The following is a 21515-nucleotide window of genomic DNA, read 5'->3' as shown; positions in this document are numbered from 1 at the left end:
AGAAATGTGGTGTTATTTGTTCAGGAATAATGACTGGGACCCAATCGGGTAAACCATTTGGGTCACAAACAGGCAAACCCGTAGGTACAAAATAGGCACTGAATCTATTTGAAATGGGTTGTAAGTGGGCTTTCTGATGTAAATATTGTCAGGGATTGTCTATGGGACACAGTTGGGCATACCATCTGGGGCAGGCATGAGAAAACCATATTATATTATGCTTGTGAAATTCCTCAGCAAATATGCTGAATGACCTGGAATATTCAAATCCATTCAAGAACCAATTTTTTTAACCTAAACAGCCAATATGCTAAGTGAACTAGCAGATTTAAATCCATTCAACATCGTTTTTGCCTAAACAGACACCAGTGGGTAGCCTGGGTACTAGTCTTTTAGTTAATCCACTCCCTGTTCTCCATGTCATGTGACAAAGAAATGTAGCCTTTACAAGGAGTGGCAAGGAGTGGAATGTTATCTAAAGAGACTGGTACTCAGACTAGCTAGTGGGTGCTGTCACGCATCTTTTGAAGGGCGCATGTGTATTCAATATTTTGAGGAGGGAGGGGCACATGACTGAATTTCAAATTCAGGCACTAAACGTTGGAATTGTATACAGTGCCTACAGAAAGTATTCACACCCCTTGACTTCCCCCCATTCTGTTGTGTTACAGCCTGAATTTATAATGGATTCAATTGAGATTTTTGTGGAAGTGGAATTATGTTTTTTGAAATTTCTACAAATTAATAAAAAATGAAAAGCTGAAATGTCTTCAGTCAATAATTAGTCAACCTCTGTTATGGCAAGCCTAAATCAATTCAGGAGTAAAAATGTGCTTAACAACTCACATAATAAGTTGCATGGACTCTGTGTGCAATAATAGTGTTTAACATGAATTGTATATGACTACCTCATCTTTATACCCCACACATACAATTATTTTTAAGGTCCCTCAGTCAAGTAGTGAATTTCAAACACAGATTCAACCACAAAAACCAGGGAGGTTTTCCAATGCCTTGCAAAGAAGGGCACCTATTGGTAGACAGGTAAAATAAAAAAACAGACATTGAATATCCCTTTGAGCATGGTGAAGTGTTTAATTACACTTTGGATGGTGCATCAATACAGCCAGTAAATTCAAAGATACAGGCGTCCTTCCTAACTCAGTTACCGGAGAGGAAGGACACCGCTCAGGATCAACAACATTGTAGTTACTCCACAATATTAACCTAATTGAAAGAGTGAAAAGAAGGAAGCCTGTACAGAATACAAATCTTCAAAAACATGCACCCTGTTTGCAACAAGGCACTAAAGTAATATTGCTAACAATGTGGAAAAGCAGTTCACTTTTTGTCCTGAATACAAAGTGTTACGTTTAGGGCAAATCCAATACAACACATTACTGAATATCATTCTCCATATTGTCAAGCATAGTGGTGGCTGCATCAAGCTATGGGTATGCTTGTAATTATTAAAGACTAGGGAGTTTTTCAGGATAAAAAGAAACGGAGCTAAGCACAAGCAAAATCCTAGAGGAAAACCAGGTTCAGTGTGCTTGCCACCAGACACTGGGAGATTAATTCACCTTTCAGCAGGACAATAACCTAAAACACAAGGACAAATCTACTCTGCTGCTTAACAAGAAGACCGTGACTGTTCCTGAGTGGCTGAGTTACAGTTTTGACTTAAATCTACTTGAAAATCTATAGCAACACCTGAAATAGTTGTCAAGTAATGATCAACAACCAATTTGACAGAGCTTAAAGAATTTTGAAAAGAATAATGTGCAAATGTTGCACAATCCAGGTGTGGAAAGCTGTTAGAGACTTACCCAGAAAGACTCACAGTTGTAATCGACGCTAAAGGTGCTTCTACAAAGTATTGAATCTGGGGTGTGAATTCTTAAGTAAATGAGATATTTCTGTATTTCATTTTCAATAAGCGTGCAAATATTTCTAAAAACATGTTTTCACTTTGTCATTATGGGGTAGATGAATGAGAAAAACATCTATTTAGTCCATTTTATTTCAGGCTGTAACACAACAAAATATTGAATAAGTCAAGGGGTATGAATACTTTCTGAAGGAACTGTATGTCCAGGCAAGACAACAGGAGCTGGAAATCGAGCTGGAAATCTACAGAGTGATTCGACCAGTAAGCGGTACTGACTAACACAACTAACTGACTAACACTGACTAACACAAAGTTCCGACACTCATACACTTAAGAATCCGTGAAAACAAATAACGGTATAATCTAACCGAGCACATCACCATAAAAGACTAATCCCGCACAAACTTAGGCAGGCAACAGGTGACAATTATACACACAGAAATTAACGCAAATTAAACCAGGTGTGAAAAAGAAACAAAGACAAAACAAACAGAAAAGGAAAAAGCCCGAACAGGGAGAGGAGCTACCTTCGGCAGAAGTCGTGACATAGCTAGACTGACAAAGTCCTGCAATAAGAAAACTCTACATAGTTGTGTTGTGTGGTTATGTGGGTGTCATATAAACTCAGCAAAAAAAAAAAAACGTCTTCTCAACTGTCAACTGCGTTTATTTTCAGCTTAACATGTGTAAATATTTGTATGAACATAACAAGATTCAACAACTGAGACATAAACTGAACATGTTCCACAGACATGTGACTAACAGAAATAGAATAATGTGTCCCTGAGAAAAGGGGGGGGGGGGGGGTCAAAATGTAAAGTAACAGTCAGTACCTGGTGTGGCCACCAGCTGCATTAAGTACTGCAGTGCATCTCCTCCTCATGGTCTGCACCAGATTTGCCAGTTCTTGCTGTGAGATGTTACCCCACTCTTCCACCAAGGCACCTGCAAGTTCCCTCCAATCCAACAGGTACCAGACATGCTCAATGCGATTGAGATCCGGGCTCTTCGCTGGCCATGGCAGAACACTGACATTCCTCTCTTGCAGGAACTCACGCACAGAACGAGCAGTATGGCTAGTGGCATTGTCATGCTGGAGGGTCATGTCAGCGTTGAGATTGTCTGCAATGACAACAAGCTCAGTCCGATGATGCTGTGACACACCGCCCCAGACCATGACGGACCCTCCACCTCCAAATCGATCCCGCTCCAGAGTACAGGTTCATTCCTTTGACGATAAACGCGAATCCGACTATCACCCTTGGTGAGACAAAACCGCGACTCGTCAGTGAAGAGCACTTTTTGCCAGTCCTGTCTGGTCCAGCGACGGTGGGTTTGTGCCCATAGGCAACGTTGTTGCCGGTGATGCCTGGTGAGGACCTGCCTTACAACAGGCCTACAAGCTCTCAGTCCAGCCTCTCTCAGCCTATTGCGGACAGTATGAGCACGGATGGAGGAATTGTACATTCCTGGTGTAACTCGGGCAGCTGTTGTTTCCATCCTGTACCTGTCCCGCAGGTGTGAGGTTCGGATGTACCAATCTTGTGCAGGTGTTGTTACATGTGGTCTGCCACTGCGAGGACGATCAGCTGTCCGTCCTGTCTCCCTGTAGCGCTGTCTTAGGCGTCTCACAGTACGGACATTGCAATTTATTGCCCTTGCCACATCTGCAGTCCTCATGCCTACTTGCAGCATGCCCAAGGCACGTTCACGCAGATGAGCAGGGACTCTAGGCATCTTTCTTTTGGTGTTTTTCAGAGTCAGTAGAAAGGCCTCTTTAGTGTCCTAAGTTTTCATAACTGTGACGAGAATTGCCTACCGTCTGTAAGCTGTTAGTGTCTTAACGACCGTTCCACGTGCATGTTCATTAATTGTTTATGGTTCATTGAACAAGCATGGGAAAGAGTGTTAAAACCCTTTACAATTAAGATCTGTGAAGCTATTTTTTTTTATTTTTTTTTATTAAAAAAATATATATTATAGAGGGACAGGTATCAACGTCTACAGTCTCAACGTCTACAGTGAAGAATCGACCCCGGGATGCTGGGGTAGATCAGTAGCCTAAATGCTTAATGATGTTTTATTTTCACAGCTATCTATGAACAGGCCCGAATCAAACTTAAAAGGGCAGAGAAGATTTCTGATGTGCAGATGGACTCAGAAATGGATGAAGAAGAGTCAGGACCTGACAATGGTAACATGGCAACAGCAGCACTACACAAGGGGTCTGATTACACTATGAATACTGTCCAGGATGTGGAGGCGATGGAGTAAAAGTAACCCACAGCTTTCCTGAATGGAGTGGTAGGTACCCTGAAAGGGATGTTTTACAAAAACAAAGTATTGTAGTATGTTCTTCATTAGTCCACTGTTAATGCAATCCCCAAAATTGTGCTTTTTAGCAATCAAGTTTTCAAGATAGAGCACTTTCAGTACAGAGCAAAAAGTGTGATGATGATGTTGGTGATGCAAATTATATGCAAATTAGCAAAATGATAATTGCATATAATTTGCATCAGCCTCACTATTTTCTCTCTGCACTGCAGTGTTTCCCACTTATGGTCCTGGGGACTCAAAGTGGTCCACTTGTTTAGTTTTTTCCTAATGCTCACACACTTGATTCTGCTAAGCAACTCATCATCAAGCCTTTGAATTGAATAAGGTATGTGAGTGCTAGGGCAAAAACAAAAATATGCACCCCTTTGGGACCAGGATTGGAGAACACTTCTGTACTGAAAGTCCTCTATCTTGAGAACTTCACTGCTGGCATGCATATTTTTAAAATTGTTTACAGTGTGTGGAAACCATGTCTACATTTGTAATTTGAGTGAACTATCATTTTAATCAGAGTTCCTGCATTGCATTTGATCTGACCATGTGCTATAAATAAACATTTATTCATTTTATAAAGAACACCGGTTTTGTCATCTCTTAAATCTCTTAAGAAAGCTTGCTTTGGCAGCAGCATCTAGGGCCTGCATGGAGACTGAGAACAAACTCAGGTTTGTTTCAGGTGGTCAGCCCAACTGAAATCACCTATTGTCCTTATAGATCTCACTACACACCCATCCTTTACCCAGATGTAACCCATTTAGGTAAACCATTAGGGCAACATATGAAGCCCAACCTTAAACCACATCAAGCCCAACATGAAAACAACATGTGGGGCAAATGTGGATGCTGAGGGCCAAACCTTGTGTGCACCTTGTGGTTATCCTACATGTGGGGCCAAGTGTTAATCATTCTTTAACACACATGGGCTAAAACCTAGGGCCCATTGTAACGGCATTCCTCGTCCTCTTCTGAGGAGGAGTAGCGAGAAGGATCGGAGGACCAATGCGCAGCTTGGTAAGTATCCATAACGTTTATTTAAAGACATAAACTGAACACTACAAAACAATAAACGTAAAATGAAAGAAACCGAAACAGTACCGTGTGGCAACAAACACTCACACGGAAACAAACACCCACCACTCAAAAGTGAAACCCAGACTACCTAAGTATGATTCTCAATCAGAGACAACTAACGACACCTGCCTCTGATTGAGAACCATACTAGGCTGAACTCAAAACCCCAACATAGAAAAGACTGCCCACCCCAACTCACGCCCTGACCATACTAAATAAAAACAAAACAAAGGAAATAAAGGTCAGAATGTGACACCCATATGGGTTATAACTAGGGTTGCACATTTTGGGGAATAATCAGAGGTGGAATCTTTCTGTAGGAATTAACAGGAATATATGGGAATTAACGGGAATATATGGGAACTAACATAAATATAAGTAAATTAATATTAACACCATTTAAATGTGGATGTTTTTTGCATTGGATATATTTACCATATCATATGGAGACAGAAACATAAACCTTTTACCTTATCATAGACAGAATTGCACATTTTTAAATAAAAAACAATTTAGTTACGAATTGAACTTTAATTAAATGAGTTGACTCTTCACATGGGATGATTTCACTGAACAACAAAAGAAAGAGAATATTGAATGATCCCCATTGACTCTGAGGCCTCAATTTCCCTGTCACGTTCCAACCTTGTTGAGGATGGCTCGTTGCTAGGCTCAAAAATCCTCAAATTTGCCCGGATGGCCACCAATTTTCCAACCCTTGTATTGGTCAGCCTGTTGCGTGCTTTGTGTGTGTTCCCAAATAAGGACCAGTTGCACTCTGAGGCGGCTAATGTTGAAGGGATTTGGAGGATGATGGAGGCAACAGGGGAAAGAGCCTCAGATCCACAAAGTCCCTTCCACCAGGTGGCTGATGAGATATGTTGGCACGACTGTCATATTGCATCTCCATCCCAAAGCGCTTGGAAGTGTACTTCGCCAGACTGCCAAGAACCTTGCCGTCATCCAGGCCAAGGTGGCGAGACACGGCAGTGATGACACCATAGGCCTTGTTGATCTCTGCACCAGACAGGATGCTCTTGCCAGCATACTTGGGGTCCAAAATGTACGCTGTGGCGTGTATGGGCTTCAGGCAGAAGTCTTCACGTTTTTTAATGTATTTCAGAACTGCAGTTTGGAGCAACAGTGAAGTGGGCAGGGCAGTATGGATTTCTTCTCTTACATCTGCAATCAGAGTCTGAACATCAGACAGGATGGCATTGTCTCCCTCAATCTGTGAAATGGCTACTGCTATATGTTTCAGGAGTTTCAGGCTGCTTACCACTCTCTCCCAAAATACATAATCCAGGAGGATCCTCTTGATGGGGCTGTCCATATCAGCAGACTGTGATATGGCCATTTCTTGGAGAGACTCCTTCTCCTCCAGGAGACTGTCAAATATGATGACGACACCATCCTAATGGGTGTTGCTGGGCAGCTTCAATGTGGTGCTCTTATTTTCTCACTTCGCTTGGTGAGGTAGATTGCTGCTATAACTTGATGACCCTTCACATACATAACCATTTCATTGGCTCTCTTGTAGAGTGTATCCATTGTTTTCAGTTCCATGATGTCCTTGAGGAGCAGATTCAATGCATGAGCAGCACAGCCAATGGGTGTGATGTGAGGGTAGGACTCCTCCACTTTAGACCAAGCAACCTTCATGTTCGCAGCATTGTCTGACACCAGTGCAAATACTTTCTGTGGTCCAACGTCATTGATGACTGCCTTCAGCTCATCTGCAATGTAGAGACCGGTGTGTCTGTTTTCCCTTGTGTCTGTGCTCTTGTAGAATACTGGTTGAGGGGTGGAGATAATGTAGTTAATTATTCCTTGCCCACAAACATTTGATCACCCATCAGAGATGATTGCAATACAGTCTGCTTTCTCTATGATTTGCTTGACCTTCACTTGAACTCTGTTGAACTCTGCAACCAGCAAATTAGTAGATAAAGCATGTATGGTTGGAGGGGTGTATGCTGGGCAAAGAACATTCAGAAATCTCTTCCAATACACATTGTCTGTGAGCATCAGAGGTGAACCAGTTGCATACACAGCTCGGGCAAGACATTCAGCAGTATTTCTCTGACTACGTTCCTCCATTGAGTCAAAAAAACTTCTGATTCCAGGAGGACGATGAGCTGTTGCTATTGATAAGCTGTCTGATTCATCATTGTCACCTCGAATAGAAGTAGAGGGACTTTTGTCAGAGGTTACTTGTTGTGAGTGCTGACGGAACGTTATGCACTTGGCCAGATGATTCTGCTTCTTTGTTGCATTCTTCACATATGATTTGGCACAGTATTTTCAAATGAGCACAGTGTTTTCTTCTACATTAGCTGCAGTGAAATGTCTCCACACATCAGATAGTGCCCGTGGCATTTTCCTTTTAAAGATTAGAAAAAAAATTGTCAAAGAAAATGCAAAGACAATAATACCATGTATAGATAAATAGTTAATAAGTTGGATTAAACAACTCCTTTGTAAGATAAATGATTTAAAATGAAACATGTATGGAAACAGGTGAATTAACACTCCTCAGTTAGCAGGCGCAATCAAGCTCTAACCCACATGGTAGCAAAAACTAACAAGCAGAAATTGTTAACAAGTTAGAAAGGATTAAAATACACTTTGCTGTAGGCTACTATTTACTAGTTAACAAAAAATCATGTATGTCATATAAAATATTTTCACTACACCAGGTATTGTAATCAAAACTTACCAGAAAGCATGTAATCCTTGGCTCAGACAGTGTAGTAATGTGGGCTCAAAAGCATCTCATTAGTGTGTGGGATCTTGAGAATCAGCTGTACATGTGATGGAAGAATACACTGTGCATGCAGAGGGTTGCAATTCCATTGAACTGGGGATAGTTTAACCAAGATATCCCACAAGACCTAGAATTGTCTTATGTGTATCCCACAAAAAAAAGGTTCACTGTTATAAGCTAACATTTTTGATGAATTTAAGTTAAATTCCCCAAATTCCAGAGCTTAACTTCCCATGGAAAATTCCTGGGAAAATTCTGAAAATGTACCGGAAAGTTTCTGAACCTTTGCAACCCTAGTTATTAGACATTTGCCCACTGAGGTCCCTTAATAATCCCAACATAAAGCCCACATAAAGCTCAACATAGCAACCACATGTGGGGCCAACATGGACAAAACGTTGTGGGTCCTAAGTGGTTATCCTATTTGGGGCCCACATCTTAAAACCATTCTTTAACCCATCTTTAACCCATGTTGGCTTTAAACTTGGGGCCCTTGTGGCTAAGAACACATGTTGGCTGGGTACAGTCTGACTACCTTTTTGGGGTTAGGTGCTTGTGTAAGCCTATTTCTGAGGCACTTTCACCTTGCACAAGGAGAATAGGCTACGCTAAACACACACTTATGACAGTCAGCACACAACCCCTTCCTATTGTAGCCAAGCATTTAGGAGTTGCAGGTTGTCTTTTAATTACAGGACACACGTGTCAGCTACCAGCATCATCATGCTCCCTCCCTAGTCCTGTCAGCTTTAACTCAGCTTTGAGCGTCTATCCTCAAGAAGAGAGCCATACAAAACATACTTTACGTATTTCTGAACACCTTCAAGACGTATGATACCTATTAATGGTCTAGTTACTTTCCGTAGGAATCCAAAGGTTGCGTGTTCATGGTGTGTCGGGGACAACTGTTGCATTTTATCTAACCCTTCCCCTATTTATTCTAAAATTAACCCATGTCACCTAACTACATACATTATCGTAACCTTTGTCATTTTAGTTCCCCTAACCTTTTACATAAATTATCCTAACCTTTGTCATTAGTTCTTCTAACCGCCAACATAAATTCCTCCAGTTTGTACGCTATTGTACGACCATGCTGATACTATGATACTAGACATGCTAGAATTCGTATGATATTGATTAACTGCTTGTTCATTCATAATGAAACCTAACGTAATATATCACACTAAATGGCCTGTCACAGCTTTATGTATGACAAAGAAAGTATGAAAATGTAAGTCACTCTGGAAAATAACCTCTGCTAAATGACCAAAATTGTAGATGTAAAAACATTGACAGAATAATACGAATTGCCCTGAGACCACGTTGCTTTTTCACCAGGTCAGCCGCAGCTGTGCCACGCCTATCATTGGAATAAGATCACCATCCCGAAATCAAAGATCGTGTTTCCACATCTGCAACATAGGGGCTAAATCAGTAGTCATGTCCAGTCAACAAAACTAGCCTATTTCAATAGGCTGCAATTCTGTGCGAACAGTGGTGATATCTATGCCTAATAATTCCTTGCAAGCTGTTATTATGACGTATTATTAAAGGGTACATTTTTCAAACTCGGTCCAAGTGACTTTTCCTAGCCGCCTGAAACAAAACGTGTCTGATAGCGTATTTTGCAATGTTGAGGCAGCCCTCCCCTCAACTATGTAGAAGAGAGAGATAGATGTAAGCTAGGCTATAGGAAACGGTGCGCGCATATAAAATATTTGTTTCCATGGGTTTGATTTACTAGACTGGCCTGTGTAAAAGAACAACCTCTCTCTCTCTCTCTCTCTCTCTCTCTCTCTCACTTACTCACTAACCCCCCCCCACACACACACACACACACACACACACACACACAAAATCTGCCTTGAACATTCGATCTTTGGGTTTCATGCAAATACAGTCAAATCCTCCCATGTTGTAGGCATTGAGGTGAAAGACGCGGCATAATAAATATGCTACAAAAAGCACTCATAAAGCTATTACAGTCTGGAGGTAACCTAACCAATCAGGACCGTTTGTGAACGGTTGATAATTCATATGAGCAACATTCTCAAGATGTTAAAAAAACGCAACATCCTCATTAAACCCAACCCTTTAATGCTCCCTTGCAAACCATGCGATCTAGCATAGCTACTCACTTCTTTCAGATCCCGCAGATTTATTCAAACAGGTGGAACCCTATTTCGCTTCGGTATTCTTCCCATATGAACCGTGGTAATAACCTCCGATGCTCTGAAATCCACGGTACAGTCCACTTCTTGCCCGCAGAAGCTGTTGGACTACGTGAGGTTCCTTCCAGCACCACCACTCCATGAACAGCTCCATTGACGTCATCGCTCATAGGCTCGATGCCACACCCTTTTCAAAACGACCACAGCCAATCGCAAGGCAAAGAGACAAACCTTGTTACTTCTCATGACGATCACTTTGGTGCTTGTTGGGGAAATTTGGTTTTGTGATATGGTGCTTTCAAGAAAACTAGGAACTCCAAAAAAATAGGTCAATGATCTTCTGGTTGGAAAGTCGGCGCTCTAGAAAGATGCCCGAGTTTCCGACACAGAATTCCCGAGTTGGATGACCGTCCAAAACATTTTCTCCCAGTTGACTTGAACGCTCTGATGTCGGTAGTCGGAGATTTCCGAGCTCCCCGTTCCCAGTTGTTTTGAATGAGGCAATATATATTGCATTTATACATTTGCTATTTTAATTAAGAAAAAATGCAAACGTGAGGTTGCATGACTACATTATTATTGCTATCTGATCCCATGACAACCCAGTAAAACATGTACGGTTCAAAAACCGCATCTTCAATCTAGCATGACACTTCTCAGTGGGATTCTAGTTCGATTTTTTACCATATGATTTCCTGTTAAAATATTTAAGACTTCAATTCCCAGAAAGCACAGGTTAATACAGTGTTTCCATGGTTATCATAACATAACAGATACGTTTTTGTAGGCTACCAGCAACAGGCAGGTAAGTGACATAGCTCGTAGCACACAGTGTAGGAAACAATGATAGCCAGTGGTCACAGATCTGTGTTGTGATGCGTTGCTAATTCACATGGTCATTGGCAGAAGTGGCAAGGTAGCACAAACAGATCTGGGAGACCAGGTAAGCTGTTAGCTAAGCTTCTACTTGAATGGTAACATGGCAGGTATTCCTGCAGGGTAAATGAAGAGCCTGTGAATATGGATGGTTGTGTGGTCCGTCTCCACACAGTGAAATTCAAGCCCAAAATAGACGGCAGCAGGGGTGACTTCACTGCCCAACTCATCAAAGTTGACTTCCACGAGCTGCTGAGAACCAGTGATGCCCCTGAGCTTGTTCCACAGGTACTAGCAACCCCATCCACTCCCTGCGCCCTTCTAGACAATACCTCAATCACATTGAAGATATTGTGTGTATCTCTACCCATCCCCTCCCCGCCATAGCACTCCTCTTCTGCTGGAAACAGAAGTCTCATCATACCCACAGACTCTATGATTAATTCCTGTCACAAGCAATCAGATGCATTATAGATTGATAGTCCAAATGCATCTACTCTTCTGGGACAACTAAACAGGACAGTAATGCCTGGCTCTGTGAAAGGGAGTGTTGCTGAGCAACCAAGATGCAACATATAGAAAACCTGCCCTTCTCACATCAGAAGATACTGTAAGGAGACCAAATTGCAGCGTGGTGAGCGTACATATTCGTTTTTATTTGAATGTCGCCAACAAAACAATAACGACCGTGACACTTACAGGGCTAAGTGCCACAAACAAAGTTAACTACCCATACTGAAAGCAGGGAAAAAGGGCTACCTAAGTATGATTCCCAATCAGAGACAACGATAGACAGCTGTCCCTGATTGAGAACCATACCCGACCAACACATAGAAACACAAATCATAGAACTAAAGGACATAGAATGCCCACACAAATCACACCCTGACAAACCAAAAAGAGACATAAAAAAGGCTCTCTAAAGTCAGGGCGTGACACCAAGTCTGCATTCTAATGCATATGTGTGTTGGTCGAGTACATGTGTTACTGTTTTTGGTTTGCTTTCATCCTATTCATAGACATACTTAATCTATCTTCCGCTGTAAAGACAGGGGCACAAAATATTTCGCTTTTCCATTCCCAGTGCCCCTGTCCTTGGTGCGGCGATCCACCAACGTCCCGTAAAAAAATAATCTAACATGAAACATGTCTATGGTAAAAAGAGTATGTGGACTTTTCTGTGGCCTAAATGTATGACAACGTAATGAGACAGACACTTTTTACATCCGGCACATTTCTCCAACCAAATAACCTAACCTGGGGCCCAATCAAATAAAAAATGCGTTGACATGTTAACTAACACATCCTAAAAACAGGACAGGTCAAAGTAAATTGGACAATATGGAATGGAGTATCAGGCTACTCAACTACTGCTGTCCTGGAGTTTCACCCCATGGGCTAAAATGTAATGATCAGTGGTATGAAGTTTGTAACCATCCATTTTTAACGAGCTGATCATAGCCAAAAATAAAATACTTATACATTTCCCACTGTGTTAACACATCGATTCTCCTTGCAAATAGGCTCGGGATAACTCCTGTAAAGTTGGGTAGCTGATATTCAGAGATTAAATAGCCCAAGTAATTGATCACAGGAATCAGGACTAAAAAAGACAATGTAAGTGCCTGTTTTACAAAGCATTCATACGATTCCATTGCGGCTGACACTGTGAGCATGGACCGACGCCAATGTCTTTTCGGCTGTCTTTTTTTTGTTGGTCTTTTACAAATGTTAGGCCTACCACATACAAGGACATTCAGAAAATTACATTCTGGCCGACACTGTAAGGCTAAACCCCAGTCTTTTTGGTCCTCTCTGGACCCTTCCGGATCAAATCTGAACCAATCATAGATGTCTATGTTTACTTCAGATTTGGTCCGGTCTGGACCAGTTTTGATTTGGCCCAAACATTAGACGTCTGTGTTTGGTTCAGATTTGTTGCGGTCCGGACCGGCCTTGATTTGGTCCAAACATAGACGTCCATAAATGACATATTTTCAACTTTCATTCAGAACTGAAAATGAACCTGACTTAAACATCCAGAAATTACGTATTTTCAACGTCTGGAAAAAATATTTATTTTCAAAGTCCAGAAAATAGGTATTTTCAATTTCCAGTCAGAACCGGAAATGAACCTGATTTCAACATCTGGAAAAATGTGTATTTTAATGGTGGTTATAGGTGAGAATGGAGAGGGTCTATGTCCGGGGGATTGGGATGGGGTGACTGGGAGAGCAGACACTTCTCTGAGGTGTGCGTGGGGCCTCCACTCATTCCATTTCAGCCTATCGGAGGGCCCACTAAACCCAAGTAGACCCCCACCAGCCACTATACTTTAATTTATAATGTAAAACAAACAAACCACAGTACTTAAGTGGAAGTTTTCTTTTCAAATGTATGTACAATTGTACAAAATGTATCCACAGTTTTGGTACATTAGGAGAGGAGTTAGCCCTAAAAAGACGTAGCTCCTCAAGTACAAAGATTTACTTTTCTTAGTTTTTTCTTGTTGTGTTTTTTGTTAAATGTCTGCTCAAATGTCCACACACTCTATATATGTAATGTATGCAATAACTATGTAATAATACTATGATCCTCCCATTTTATGGAATGCCCACTGCCCAAACATGTAATGTCTGCTAAAATGTTTTACTTGGTTCTTCAATGATAGACAGAAATCCAACTTATCACATGGAATGTGCACTGGCTCCACGATGGGAGAAAAAGTATATGGTTCTCGAACACTTAAAGATATTGTCAGCAGATGTGGTTTTCTTGCACGAGTTACATTTATATAAAAAAAGAGAAATTAAACATTTAAAGAGGAGCTGGGTTGAAGAGGCTTTTGCTGCCACCTAATGTAGAAGCAGCAGAGGTGTAGGCATCCTGATAAATAACAAAACCCCATTTTCTCTTACATCCCAGCACACGGACCAACAAATCAATTTTCTAATGTTGAATTGTACCTTACACGGTGAAAAATACACATGAATTTCCTAGTATATCACACCAGGGGCAACTCTGATGTTTTCAGATATAATTATTTTAGAGCAAATCCAGACAGGGACTATGATTTTAGCAGGTGATCTAAATTATACATTCAATAAGATTGTAGGATGCAGTAATAAAAAAGGCACAATTACTTCCAAAAATGCACTCAATTTACTGGATTCAAGAATTCATGAAATAGTGATATCGGATCATTCTCCGGGTATCATGTTTAATTACGCCAGTTTAAAATACCATTAGGGTGTAACGGTTTTCTGTATGTGAAGGAGAGTCGGACCAAAATGCAGCGTGTAGATTGCGATCCATGTTTTAATGAACAAACGTAAAACACAAATCAATACAAACACTACAAAATAAAGAACGTGATGAACGTAACGAAAACCTAAACAGCCCTATCTGGTGAAAACACATAGACAGGAACAATCACCCACAAACACACAGTGAAACCCAGGCTACCTAAATATGGTTCCCAATCAGAGACAATGACGAACACCTGCCTCTGATTGAGAACCATATCAGGCCGAACATAGAACTGGACAAACTAGACATGTAACATAGAATGCCCACTCAGATCACACCCTGACCAACCAAAACATAGAAACATACAAAGTAAACTATGGTCAGGGTGTGACAGTACCACCCCCCCAAGGTGCGGACTCCGGCCGCAAAACCTGAACCTATAGGGGAGGGTCTGGGTGGGCATCTGTCCGCGGTGGCGGCTCTGGCGCTGGACGTAGACCCCACTCCATAATAGTTTTAGTCCACCTCCTTAGCGTCCCTAGATAGGTTACCCTCCATAATGACCGCTTGGGACAGAGGTGCAGCTCGGGACAGAGGTAGCTAGGGACTGATGGGTAGCTCAGCACTGAGAGGAAGCTCAGCACTGAGAGGAAGCCCAGCACTGAGAGGAAGCCCAGGCAGGTAGTTGGCTCTAGCAGATCCTGGCTGACTGGAGAATCTGGAAGAGTCTGGTCGACTGGCAGATCTGGAAGAGTCTGGTCGACTGGCAGATCTGGAAGAGTCTGGTCGACTGGAGAATCTGGAAGAGTCTGGTCGACTGGCAGATCTGGAAGAGTCTGGTCGACTGGCAGATCTGGAAGAGTCTGGTCGACTGGCAGATCTGGAAGAGTCTGGTCGACTGGCAGATCTGGAAGAGTCTGGTCGACTGGCAGATCTGGAAGAGTCTGGTCGACTGGCAGATCTGGGAGAGTCTGGTCGACTGGCAGATCTGGGAGAGTCTGGTCGACTGGCAGCTCTGGCTGCTCCATGCTGACTGGCTGCCCCATGCTGACTGGCAGCTCTGGCTGCTCCATGCTGACTGGCTGCTCCATGCTGACTGACAGCTCTGGCTGCTCCATGCTGACTGGCAGCTCTGGCTGCTCCATGCTGACTGGCTGCTCTGGCTGCTCCATGCTGACTGGCTGCTCCATGCTGACTGGCTGCTCCATGCTGACTGGCTGCTCTGGCTGCTCCATGCTGACTGGCGGCCCTGACTGCTCCATGCTGATTGGCGGCTCTGGCTGCTCCATGCTAACTGGCAGCTCTGGCTGCTCCATGCTAACTGGCAGCTCTGGCGGCTCCTTGCAGACTGGCAGCTCTGGCGGCTCCTTGCAGACTGGCAGCTCTGGCGGCTCCTTGCAGACTGGCAGCTCCTTGCAGACTGGCAGCTCCTTGCAGACTGGCAGCTCCTTGCAGACTGGCAGCTCCTTGCAGACTGGCAGCTCCGAACAGGCGGGAGACTCCGACAGCGCTGGAGAGGAGGAAGGCTCCGGCAGCGCTGGACAGGCGAGGCGCACTGTAGGCCTGATGCGTGGTGCTGGCACTGGTGGTACTTTGCCGAGGACACGCACAGGAAGCCTGGTGCGGGGAGCTGCTACCGGAGGGCTGGGGTGTGGAGGTGGTACTGGAAAAACCGGACCGTGCAGGCGCACTGGAGCTCTTGAGCACCGAGCCTGCCCAACCTTACCTGGTTGAATGCTCACGGTCGCCCTGCCAGTGCGGCGAGGTGGAATAGCCCGCACTGGGCCATGCAGGCGAACCGGAGACACCGAGCGCAAGGATGGTGCCATGTAAGCCGGCCCAAGGAGACGCACTGGGGACCAGCTGCGTAGAGCCGGCTTCATGGCATTAGGCTCGACGCTCAATCTAGCCCGGCCGACACGCGGAGCTGGAATATACCGCACCGGGCTATGCACCCGCACTGGAGACACCGTGCGCACCACTGCATAACACGGTGCCTGTCCGGTCTCTCTAGCCCCCCGGTAAGCACAGGGAGTCTGCCCAGGTCTCCTACCTGGCGTAGCCATACTCCCTGTTATCCCCCCCCCAATACATTTTTGGGGCTGCCTCTCAGGCTTCCATCCGCCTCGTCGTGCTGCCTCCTCATATCTGCGCCTCTCAGCTTTCGCCGCCTCCAGTTCTTCCTTGGGGCGGCGATATTCTCCAGGCTGAGCCCAGGGTCCTTTACCGTCCAGTTCTTCCTCCCATGTCCATTTCTCCAGGTGGTGCAGCCTCTCCCACTGCAGCTGCTCCTGCTGCTCCTTGGTGCGGCTACACTCCCCTGGTTTAGCCCAGGGTCCTCTCCCGTCGAGGATTTCCTCCCATGTCCAGAAATCCTTACTATGTATCTCCTCTTTTCGCTGCTGTTGCTGCCTGTTGACATGCTGCTTGGTCCGTTGGTGGTGGGTGATTCTGTAACGGTTTTCTGTATGTGAAGGAGAGTCGGACCAAAATGCAGCGTGTAGATTGCGATCCATGTTTTAATGAACAAACGTAAAACACGAATCAATACAAACACTACAAAATAAAGAACGTGATGAACGTAACGAAAACCTAAACAGCCCTATCTGGTGAAAACACATAGACAGGAACAATCACCCACAAACACACAGTGAAACCCAGGCTACCTAAATATGGTTCCCAATCAGAGACAATGACGAACACCTGCCTCTGATTGAGAACCATATCAGGCCGAACATAGAACTGGACAAACTAGACATGTAACATAGAATGCCCACTCAGATCACACCCTGACCAACCAAAACATAGAAACATACAAAGTAAACTATGGTCAGGGTGTGACATAGGGACAGAAATTGGAGAATGAACGTGCATCTTCTGGACCCGAAAAGTATTAAACAAAACAATTTAAGAGGGAGAATTTAAATAAGTATTCAGGCCCTTTACTCAGTACTTTGGTGAAGCACCTTTGGCAGCGCTTACAGCCTCGAGTCTTCTTGGATATGACGCTACAAGCTTGGCACACAGTCTAAGGTCCTGAGTGCTCTGGAGCAGGTTTTCATCAAGGATCTCTCTGTACTTTTGCTCCAGTTCATCTTTCCCTCGATCCTGACTAGACTTCCTGTCCTAGCCGTTGAAAAACATCCACACAGCAAGATGCCGCCATCCCCATGCTTCACCGTAGGGATGGTGCCAGTGCCAGGTTACCTCCAGACGTGACGCTTGGCATAAAGGCCAAATAGGTACATTTGGGTTTTATTAGACCAGAGAATCTTGTTTCTCATGGTCTGAGAGTCTTTCGGCACCTTTTGGCAAACTCCAAGCGGGCTGTCATGTGCTTTTTACTGAGGAGCGGCTTCCGTCTGGCCACTCTACCATAAAGTCCTGATTGGTGGAGTGCTTTAGAGATGGTTGTCCTTCTGGAAGATTCTCCCATCTCCACAGAGGAACTCTGGAGCTCTGTAACGTAACCATCGGGTTCTTGGTCACCTCCCTGACCAAGGCCCTTCTTCTCCGATTGCTCAGTTTGACCGGGCAGCCAGCTCTAGGAAGAGTCTTGGTGGTTCCAATCTACTTCCATTTAAGAATGATGGAGGCCACTGTGTTCTTTGGGACCTTCAATGCTGCAGAATATTTGTTGGTACCCTTCCCTAGATCTGTGCAGCAACACAATCCTGTCTCGGAGCTCTACGGACTATTCCTTCAACCTCATTGATTGTTTTTTGCGCTGACATGAACCATATATAGACTGGTGCCTTTCCAAATCATGTTCAATCAATTGAATTTACCACAGGTGGACCAATCAAGTTGTAGAAATATCCCAAGGATGATCAATGGAAACAGGATGCACCTGAGCTCAATTTTAAGTCTCATAGCAAAGGGTCTGAATATTTATGAAATTAAGATATTTCAGTTTATATTTTTTAATTAATTTGCAAACATTTCTAAAAACCTGTTTTTGCTTTGTCATTTTGGGGTATTGTGTGTAGATTCACGAGGGAAAAAATTATTTCATCAATTTTAGAATAAGGCTGTAACGTAACAAAATGAGCCTGAATACTTTCCGATTTTCATTATGACATTCCATATTTTCTCCCCTTTGTCTTTTCCGCAAATGTTGCATATTTGTCATATCATCGTCAGTCATATTCCTCCTGCCTCTGGCCTTTACTTGGCTCAGAACTCTCATTCTTAATTGATCATGCTTTCAAATCCTGCAAAATATCAGTTGGGAGGGGAGTGGAGGATATGACAATGGCTATTTCTTCATTCCTGTTTCTGAATATGACAATAATATGTTTTGAAACAGTACTCTATGTGTGTGTATATGTGTGTGTTTTTTTTCTATAGGTAGATAATGCGGATATCCTGTGTTCAGTGGTTGCTCTGTTTGATGTGTCTCTCCCTGATGTTGGCCCTCAAGACGTCCATGACACGGTACACAGCCATGGAACGCACACTATTACCCTGCTCAGGCAACAGTCAGGTATACTTGACTTTCTACAGTATGGTTATTATTCACACGGTTAAAGTGGCCTTCTTTGGAAATAGACATCAGAATTCTCTGTTCTATTAATGTCCTGCTCCATTTCTCTGTCTCACCAACTCTCTCTCCCCCTGCTCCTCTCTCTCCCCCCCTGCTTCCCTCTCTCTCTCTCTCTCTCTCTCTCTCTCTACCCCTACTCCCCTTTCTCTCTCTCCCCCTGCTTCCCTCTCTCTCTACCCCTACTCCCCTTTCTCTCTCTCCCCCTGCTCCTCTCTCTCTCTCCCTGCTTCCCTCTCTCTACCCCTACTCCCCTTTCTCTCTCTCCCCCTGCTCCTCTCTCAATTTCAATTAAATTTAATTCAAGGGACTTTATTGGCGTGGGAAACATATGTTAACATTGTCAAAGCAAGTGAAGAAGATAGTAAACCAAAGTGAAATAACAATAAAAATTAACAGTAAACATTACACTCACAGAAGTTCCAAAAGATAAAGACATTTCAAATGTCATATTACAGTCGAAGTCGGAAGTTTACATACACTTAGGTTGGAGTCATTAAAACTAGTTTTTTCAACCACTCCACAATTTTCTTGTTAACAAACTATAGTTTTGTCAAGTCGGTTAGGACATCTACTTTGTGCATGACACAAGTAATTTTTCCAACAATTGTTTACAGACAGATTATTTCACTTATAATTCACTGTATCACAATTTCAGTGGGACAGAAGTTTACATACAGTAAGTTAACTGTGCCTTTTAACAGCTTGGAAAATTCCCAACAATTATGTCATGTCTTTAGAAGCTTCTGACAGGCTTATTGACATAATTTGAGTCAATTGGAGGTGTACACGTGGATGTATTTCAAGGCCTACCTTCAAACTCAGTGCCTCTTTGCTTGACATCATGGGAAAATCAAAAGACATCGGAAAAAAATTGTAGACCTCCACAAGTCTGGTTCATCCTTGGGAGCAATTGTAAAACGCCTGAAGATACCACATTCATCTGTACAAACAATAGTACGCAAGTATAAACATCATTGGACCACGCAGCCATCATACTGCTCAGGAAGGAGACGCGTTCTGTCTCCTAGAGATGAACGTACTTTGGTGCGAGAAGTGCAAATCAATCCCAGATCAACAGATGTGTGAAGATGCTGGAGGAAACAGGTACAAAAATATCTATATCCACAGTAAAACGAGTCCTATATTGACATAACCTGAAAGGCCGCTCAGCAAGGAAGAAGCCGCAACTCCAAAACCGCGATAAAAAAGCCAGCCTATGGTTTGCAACTGCACATGGGGACAAAGATCATACTTTTTGGAGAAATGTCCACTGGTCTGATGAAACAAAAGTAGAACTGTTTGGCCATAATGACCATTGTTATGTTTGGAGGGAAAAGGGGGAGGCTTGCAAGCCGAAGAGCACCTTCCCAACCGTGAAGCACGGGGGTGGCATCATCATGTTGTGGGGGTGCCTTGCTGCAGGAGGGACTGGTGCACTTCACAAAATAGATTGCATCATGAGGGAGGAAAATTATGTGGATATATTGAAGCAACATCTCAAAACACCAGTCAGGAAGTTAAAGCTTAGTCGCAAATGGTTCTTCCAAATGGACAATGACCCCAAGCATACTTCCAAAGTTGTGGCAAAATGGCTTAAGGACAACAAAGTCAAGGTATTAGAGTGGCCATCACAAAGCCCTGACCTCAATCCCATAGAAAATTTGTGGGCAGAACTGAAAAAGCGTGTGCGAGCAAGGAGGCCTATAATCCTGACTCAGTTACACCAGCTCTGTCAGGAGGAATGGGCCAACATTCACCCAACTTATTGTGGGAAGCTTGTGGAAGGCTACCCAAAACATTTGACCCAAGTTAAGCAATTTAAAGGCAATGCTACCAAATACTAATTGAGTGTATGTCAACTTCTGACCCACTGGGAATGTGATGAAAGAAATAAAAGCTGAAATAAATAATTATATCTACTATTATTCTGACATTTCACATTCTTAAAATAAAGTGGTCATCCTAACTGACCTAAGAGAGGGAATTTTTAAAAGGATTAAATGTCATCTTGCTGCTGTGATGGCACACTGTGGTATTTCACCCAGTAGATAAGGGAGTTATCAAAATTGGGTTTGTTTTCTAATTCTTTGTGGAGCTGTGTAATCTGAGGGAAATATGTATCTCTAATAGGGCCATACATTTGGCAGGAGGTTAGGAAGTGCAGTTCAGTTTCCACCTCATTTTCTGGGCTGTGTGCACATAGCCTCTCTTCTCTTGAGATCCAGGTCTGCCTACGGCAGCCTTTCTCAATAGCAAGGCTATGCTCACTGAGTCTGTAAATAGTCAAAGCTTTCCTTAAGTTTTGGTCCGTCACAGTGGTCAGGTATTCTAACACGCTGTCGTGTCTTTGGCATCATTAAACTGAAGATTTATCTTTATCAAATAACTCTCTGTAATTATTATTACGCGATTATACTGATTAATCATGTAACTGTAATTAACTAGGAAGTTTGAGGCACCAAGGAAAATATTCAGATTATAAAGTTATAATTTTCCCAATATAACTTTCAGATATTTTCATATCTGATCAATAGTCTTCTGATTAATGAATTCTTCTTTACCTCACGTTAGTCTCATTCCAAACATCGTAAATGGTTGGTTATC

The 21515-nt window shown here is 43.1% G+C and overlaps 1 protein-coding gene and 1 pseudogene across 1 annotated transcript in view; one reads left to right on the top strand and one right to left on the bottom strand.

Annotated features, from left to right (window-relative positions):
* The window catches only part of LOC110514161 (sphingomyelin phosphodiesterase 3), a 45072-nt gene extending 34644 nt beyond the window's left edge, over window positions 1-10428 (bottom strand). Inside the window, exon 1 of the mRNA XM_021593712.3 lies at window positions 10208-10428. The gene's annotated coding sequence lies outside the window, so the exon portion shown is untranslated. The remainder of the gene's footprint in view (window positions 1-10207) is intronic.
* Window positions 10429-11260: 832 nt separating this feature from the next.
* Window positions 11261-21515, top strand: part of LOC149985451 (uncharacterized) — a 37602-nt pseudogene continuing 27347 nt past the window's right edge.

This window comes from Oncorhynchus mykiss, chromosome 1 (assembly GCF_057628025.1).
Source record: "Oncorhynchus mykiss isolate SJ-2025 chromosome 1, ASM5762802v1, whole genome shotgun sequence".
NCBI classification, from domain to species: Eukaryota; Metazoa; Chordata; class Actinopteri; order Salmoniformes; family Salmonidae; genus Oncorhynchus; species Oncorhynchus mykiss.
Note: the sequence above shows the minus strand (reverse complement) of the source record. Positions and strands in the feature narration are given on the sequence as shown.